The sequence below is a fragment of the Otolemur garnettii genome, unplaced genomic scaffold (assembly GCF_000181295.1).
Source record: "Otolemur garnettii isolate 467f Iridium unplaced genomic scaffold, OtoGar3 scaffold00014, whole genome shotgun sequence".
Taxonomy (NCBI): Eukaryota; Metazoa; Chordata; class Mammalia; order Primates; family Galagidae; genus Otolemur; species Otolemur garnettii.
Window position 1 is genome coordinate 740,320 of NW_003852409.1, and position 7,796 is coordinate 748,115.

Sequence of the window (7,796 nt, forward strand, 5' to 3'; positions counted from 1 at the left end):
TATAAATCTGATATCCATGGCCATTTGAATACCTCAGTCACCCTACATTGACTCTCCTGCATCTCTACAATCAGAAAAATACATCAGGGCTTCTCAGCAGGGAAAAGTACGCACTTTTTCTCTCACTTTCTTTCTCTCTTTCTCTTTCTCTCCTTGGTTTCTAAAAACATATGTAGTTGGTGGAACAAGGAAGGGTAGGAGAAGGCTCCTGGGGCCTTGTTAAAGGGACAGCTTTGTCCCTTACTGGCTGGGTGGCCTAGAGAAAGTTGTTTAACTTCTCAGTTTCTTTATCTGAAAAACTGAAATGACAATAATCACTCTATAGGATATATTCCAATGATTGAAAATAAAAATGCCCACATTCTAGTTGATTTGTAGTCACTTGGGCTGCCATCTTTAACAGTGAACAGTCATCTCTATCCTTTGCAGACTCTACCTCTTGAAGACACGGCATTTCTGGAACCATCCTGAACACATTCAATGGAGCACCAGGCTGGTGCTGGTGGGGAGCAGAGACCCCAAAATGTGAGGAATGATTGAAGGCCATGGGGCCCAAAGTCCAAAGAGGGACAGAAAGGTGAGGAGAACAAAAAAGCTGCCTTTAGTATCTTAAGTGCCATAAAAGAGAGCCACCAAATGCCCTTCTTTGATCAGGAGGGTCAGGAATGTGTCTGACCTCTTACTGAGGCCAGAGGCTTTTGCCAACGTTACATTTTGGAGGGAAAGGCAAGGATGAGTCAGCAAAGCATGCTGAAGACAGCCTGGGGAGGCAAAGGAGTGGATAGAGACAGGAGGCACTGGGGAAGGGGAGGAGAGTACAGCAGGGTCAGGGTGGGCAAATAGGATGGCCAGTATCCATGCTGGAGATGGGAAGGGCTGCACAGGGTGGGGAGGGCGAGAAAGGCTTTGGCCCCCAAAGCTGAAAACCAGACTGACTGAGGGGAAGTTACAAAGAAGCAGATTTGGGTTTCCTTCAGGGAATAATTTTTTTAGTAATTAATATTTTTCTGATAATCAGGTTTATTTTGGGGTTACAAGTGACAGAGATGCAAATCAAGGAAGCTTAAGAGAAAAAGATCTGTATTGGTTTGTATACGTGGGTAGTTCAAGATAGAGCTTCATAGACCCTAGGAACTTGAGGGATGTCACTGAGTATCTCATGGATGGAGGTCAGGGACCTCCATCAGAAAGATAGCCCCAGAGAAGGTTTTGTTTTTTGGGTTTTTTTTTGAGATAGGGTCTTACTCCATTACCTAGGCTAAGCACAATGGATCATCATAGCTCACTGCAACCTCAATGTCCTCAAATTCTTTGGCTCAAGTGATCATCCTGCTCAGCCTCCCAAGTAGCTGTGGCTATAGGCACCCATCACTATCCCTGGTTCACTTTTCTATTTTAATTAGAAATGGAGTCTTGCTCTTGCCCACGCTGGTCTCCAACTCCTGAACTCAAGAGATCCTCTTGCCTCAGCCTCCTGAGTAGCTGGGACTACAGGTGCCCACCTTGCCCAGCTAATTTTTCTATTTTTTGTAGAGATGGGTCTTGCTCTTGCTCAAGCTGGTCTCAAACTCCTGACCTCAAGCAATCCTCCCTCTTGGGCCTCCTGGAATGATAGGATTACAGATGTGAGCTACCATGCCCAGTTCAAAGAAGAACTCTTTTTTTTTGAGACTGAGTCATCCTCAGTAGAGTACTATGGCATCAAAGCTCACAGCAACTCAAACTTTTGGGCTCAAGTGATTGTCTTGCCTCAGTCTCTCAAGTAGCTGGCACTGTATGTGCCCGCCACAATGCCTGGTTATTTTTAGAGACTAGGTCTCTCTCTGGCTTAGGCTGGTCTCAAACTCATGAACTCAGGTGATTCACCCTCTTCAGTTTCCCAGAGTACTAGGATTACAGGCATGAGCCATTGTGCCCAGCCCAAAGAAGAACTCTTGATACCAGGTTGGGGCATACATGCCCAGCCCTGAACCAATCACTGTGTCCAGAAATAGGCTCCATGATTGTCAGGCCTGGGTCACATGCTGAACTGTATCAGTGAGGATCCAATCAGGAAATAGAGACCACACTGAGTATAATATTTAACAGAAGGGATTTACTGGTTATACAGAAGTGATAGAAGAGCTTTAGAGCATATCTGAGAATAGGGAAGCAATTCAGATATCACCAACTACTAGAAGCCACTGCCAACCTAAGATGAAGGGATAAAGGCAGAAAGTCATATTGCTAGTGTCACCCAGTGGAGTTGGAACCAGGATGGATTCAGCTGCTTAGCAGAAGTGAAAGCCGAGCTGTGGAAGAAACACAGTTGCAGACAGAGAGAGAAAGGGAGAGAGAGAGAAGGAGGAGAGAGAGAAATACTATAGCTTCTTCCTTTTACCCTCTAATCTCCTGTTAATGCCTCCCATAGATCAGACTCCCTCTCCCCAAAACCCAGCTAACAGGGAGCCTAGGACTTAAAAGGCTAGGTCATGCCCCTACACCCTGCAATATATAGAGGGGCAGAGGAAAGGCAAATAACAGATATAAGGTCAAACAGGCCAGGGAGCAGCATACCACCCTGCAGCCTACGAGGCTAACTCCTGGGGCTGGCTGGCTGTCTTGTCAGAACCACATGGAATGAAGAAGCAGCAATTCCCCCGTTGGTCCCGCTATTATAAGGAGGAAATGATCCTGGAGAGTATTTGCCAACTGTTCAAATGTAAAACAATTTGCTTCATGAGGTGGTGAGATGTCCATCACTGGAGGTGTTCAAACACACACTGGATACCCATCTGTCAGGATTCCCATTTTGAGTACGTGAAGGGGGGACCCAGATCTCTCTAGCCCCCTTCTGATGCTTACCTTGTGTATTTTCTACAGTGTTGTTATTTCTTAGACATGCTGTTCCTCCCACAAGTCTAGGCTATTCATGTATGTGATTAACTCAGAACAACAAACTCGTAAACTACAAGCATATTTATTTGGAACACACTGAGGAATCTGGCACCATCAAGTGGGCCACTGATTGTATTTCCAGCTTGCATCTGTCCTTCTTGTTACATCTTTGCTCCTGTGCCAGAAGTATCATTGCCAAAAATGGTCAGAGACCTAAAAGTTTACTTTTACCTTTTGACAAAATCAGTTAACTTGATTATTAAAGTTTTGTCTTCCCTCTCCAAAACTCCCAAAAGAAAAGAAATCACAAGAACAGATTTTGGCATAGAAATAAAATGAGACAAAGAATGCAATCATAATACTAGTGAATGGTTTTCAGACTGACATCTGTACATTAAGAATATGTAAAAATACCAATTTCATGCTCTGACAACTTATTCTGCATCAGGGGTGGGGTAATGCCTTGGGAATGCCAAATGTCAAAGCATTACATAATGTCAGCTATTCATATGCTTCTTTGATGAGATATCACTGGGAATGGGAATTCCTTAAGGGAGCGATCTCTTAAAAAGAGGGAGAGCAGAGGGAAGGCAAAGAAAGGAAAGAAAGAAAGAAAAGAAGAGACAAAGGAAGAGAGAAGCTATCAAATCAGAATAAAAGAGTAACCGTGTAAAGAAAAGTGAATGTATATAATTTTAAACAATACATACAGTACCAAATCTAAACCAACACATGTAGGGTTACTTATCTCTGTTTTGATTTCCCACAGTTAGAACAGCTGTGTTTAATTTATTTTCTTTCAAAGTAGTGTTTCTACTACTTTCCCTTTCTCGGAGCATATCTATCCTGGCCATGGTGACCCCATCTAGTGTGTGCCGGTAAATGTTTAATAACTAGCACACAGGGTGGGGGTGCGGAGAATGTCTGATCTAAAGCAGCTGCCGATTTCCATAGCGTAAATAGTCCCACAATGATTGATTTCAGGTTACCAATGTAATGTTGTTGAATGCTTTGTTGGGAAGAGATGCACAATGGCATCTCTAGATAATAGTCTAACAATTAGGAAGTAATGAATTTCAGATATTTATTACCATTTGAAAAATATAATTTACCTAATTGTAATTTTATATAACTTATTTTAAGTAATGACTGTTATTAACAACCAGCTTGCAAAATTTCTGAAAATTTGACAACTGATTTTCTTTTCTTTCTTTTTTTTATAGTAGCCTTTTATTTTTAATACCATTATGCCATGAATTCATGGGGAATAGGTTCCAGCACTTTATGGTCCTGCTCACCTGGTTCTCTTGGTTGTCCTGCGTGCTATGCCATATGCCTATTATGCCATGAATTCATAGGGGATGGGTTCTAGGAGCTCAGGCTCCTTTCCATTGGTTCTCACACACAAAGTGTGCTTCTCTGGGTGGGGCAGGCTGGTGCTTCAGTTGAACACAGGTACCTTTCTCTTTGGCTTCCTTCTTTTTCTGATCATTTTCCTTCACACGTTTCAGGAAGCTATCTTAGCTCTTAGATGCTCAGCACGAACATTAATCCTCTTGGCAAGAATCTTGCCCTTAGTTTGTTTACAATAATGCCAAGGGCATACTGGGTAACACTGTAGACTCTTTCAGTTTTGCCATGGTAACATTTATGTGGCATGCCTTTTTGAACAGTACCCATTCCCTTGATGTCTGCAATATCGCCTTTCTTGTAGATTTGCATATATGTGACCAAAGGAACAACTCCATGTTTTCTAAAAGGCCTAGAGAACATATATCGGTGCCTCTCCTCTTTCCCTTTGTGTTTGTCATTTTGGTGAACTGCTGGAATGGCCTCTCCCTGACAACTGATTTTCATGAGCCAGTATGAGCCAGCTGAAGCATATTGTTGCCTCCATCCCACCATGACTGTGTTACCCCTCACCTGGTCTAAAGCAATAGTCTCCTAACTGGCCTCTCATCTCTACTCTCACACCCCCTACGCTAGCCACAAGAGACATTGTTTAAAAAACACATTTGGCCATGTTACCCTTCTTAGAACCTTCCATGGGTCTTGATTGTCCTGCAGATAAAACCAAACTCACTACCTAGCATAGTGACTTGGCCCACACCTTCCCCTACAGCTTTCCAGACTATTGTTTCATGATGTATTTCCTTTCTCTCCTCCCCTAGAGAAAACTCCACAACATTCCTGGAATCAAGATTAGATGAGACCAGGTATGGTGGCTCACACTTGTAATTCTGGCACTTTTGGAGAACAAGGAAGGAGGATTGCTTGAGGCCAGGAGTTTGAGACCAGCTTGAACAACATAACAAGACCCTTTCTCTACCAAAAACAAAATTAGATGAGAGAATTTATTTTATTTATTTTTTGAGTCAGAGTGTCACTCAGTCACCCTGGAGTTGAGTGCCCTGGCATCATAGCTCACAGCAACCTCCAACTCTTGGGCTCAAGCAATTAATTCTCTTGCCTTAGCCTCCTGAGTAGCTGGGACTTACAGGTGCCACGATGCTGAGCTACTTTTTAGAGATGAGGGGGAGGGTGTCTTACTCTAGCTCAGGCTGGTCTTGAACTGCTGAGCTCAGACAATCTACCTGCCTCAGCCTCCTAGAGTGCTAGGATTACAAGTGTGAGCCACCAAGCCTGGCCCCTAGATGAGAAGATTTATTAGTATTAGGAGAAACATCTGTCTCCAATTATGGAGCTTTAAATGGGGTCTTTGACACTTGGAATTAAGGCTAGTGAATCCTCCAGATGTTTTAAAACAAACCAAACTGTCCTATAATAGGAGCATAAGCAATCTGAGTAATTAGTTTTAAACAAGTCCACAGTATCACTTGAAAAGATCTATTAGCACTGGATGCATATGTTGCAGACTTAGAGGTCTGAGGCCAGCAAGGTGGCCCACGCCTATAATCCTAGCACTCTGGGAGGCTGAAGTGGATGGATGTCTGAGTTCACGGGTTAGAGACCAACTTGAGCAAGAGTGAGACCCCATCTCTAATGATAGCTGGGTGTTGTGGCAGGCACCCATAGTCCCAGCTACTTGAGAGGCTGAGGCCAGATAATCGCTTAAGCCCAAGAGTTGGAGGTTGCTGTGAGCTATGACACCAGGGCACTCTACTGAGGGCAACAAAGTAAGACTCTGTTTCAAAAAAAAGGTGGGGGGAGGATTTTGGGAGCTAAATGAGACCTTCCTTGGCAACAATCGAGTCTGTCTTCTCCTTTTACAGGAGAGGAAACTGAAGTGCCCAGAGATCAAGTGACTTGAAAGTTCACAGAGTAAAATCATGTCTTACCTGGCACTATAGTCCTATCCTTTGACTTCTAGTTGAGGGCTCTTTATTTTCTGCTCACGTATTGCTTTCCTTGAATAAAATGTTCTAAAATTTTTTTATACGTAAGATTTTTCTCATCATGGACTGCAATGAATCAGAGAGGTAGAGGCAGGTCCTTGCAAAGGACAAGTATATATTATTATGGATTGAATTGTATCTCCCAAAAGATATGTTGAAATCCTAATTCCCACTATCTCAGAATGTGACCTTATTTTGAAACAGAGTCATTACAGATGTATAATTAAGTGGGCCCTTAATCCAGTATGACCACTGGTGGCCTTATAACAGGAGGAGACACATAGGGAGAAGATAGCCATGTGAAATCTCTGCCACAGAGATTGGAGTGATGTATCTAAAAGCTGATAAATGGCAAAGCGCCTCCAGCTCAGTGGTTAGGACACCAGCCACATACACTGGGGCTGGCGAGTTTGAACCTGGCCTGGGCCTGCTAAAAACAACAATGGCAACTACAACAACAACAAAAAAATAGCTAGGCGTTGTGGTGGGTGCCTGTAGTCTCAGCCACTTGGGAGGCTGATCTAAAGCAGCTGCCGATTTCCAGCTTAAAGATTAAGAGAATCGCTTAAGCCCAAGAGTTTAAAAAAATAAAAAAATAAAAATAAAAGCTGATAAATGCCAAGGATTTCTGAGAATCTCCAGAAGCTAGGAAGAGGCAAGGAAAGATTCTTCCCTAAAGCCATCAGAGAAAGCATGGACCTGCTGATATCTTGATCATGTACTTCTAGCCTCCCAAACTGTGAGAGAATATATTTCTGCTGTTTCAAGCCAACCAATTATTTTGTTAATTTGTTGTGCAGGCCTAGCAAATGAATATAATACATAAATGTTGCCAGCACACAAGTGTCCCTGGGCCAAGAGAGGCGGGGTCCTTTAGGCATTGGGGTGAAGGCAGTTATAAACCAAGAGTTGGGCTGGGTTTGAATCCTTGGGAGCCTTACGCACCAAAGTTCAAGCGTTTAATATGTCACTGTTAGGTGCTAACCAGGATATTAGCAAGGAATGATGAGCAGAATCAGGAACTAAGGTGGAAGGAATATTTTTGTTCCCATTTCAAGAAGTTGCAGTCCCAAATCTTCGATTCTGATTGGGATAATGAACCTTATGATTTGAGCAAGTCTCATCTTTCAGGTATGCTTAACTGACAAAAAGCAGTAAACTCTCTTCCTTGCTTCCCAAATTCTTCCTACCCCATACTCAGTCACAGACTTATGTATACTCCAAAGCCAGAAAAGACTACAAGGTGATTGTTAAAACTTTCCTCATCTTGGAATCTTACTGAAATGCTGCCGGCTGACTTCAGTTCAGAGAGATGTGCCCATTTACTAAGCGAGAGGTCTTTGAATCAGAGTCCCATCAGAAAGAGACAGAATATTCCAAATGAGTAATTTAGGAGACTTTCACGAAGGGGTAATTTACAAGGAGTGGGCAGGGTAAACAATAAGGTTGGTAGAGGACCATAGGGCTAGCCATTGTAGTGAGCACTCACCAACCATAGACCCAAATGGGCAAGGAAGGGAAGGAGTGGCAGTATGAGAAGGCCACCTGACAAGGAGGTATGTT

The 7,796-nt window shown here is 43.1% G+C and overlaps 1 non-coding gene across 1 annotated transcript; it reads left to right on the plus strand.

Moving 5' to 3' along the window:
* Positions 1-201: 201 nt before the first annotated feature.
* On the plus strand, positions 202-319 carry LOC111723720. The gene has a single exon (XR_002772207.1). It is a non-coding gene; the product is annotated as a small nucleolar RNA SNORA17 (small nucleolar RNA).
* Positions 320-7,796: the final 7,477 nt, after the last annotated feature.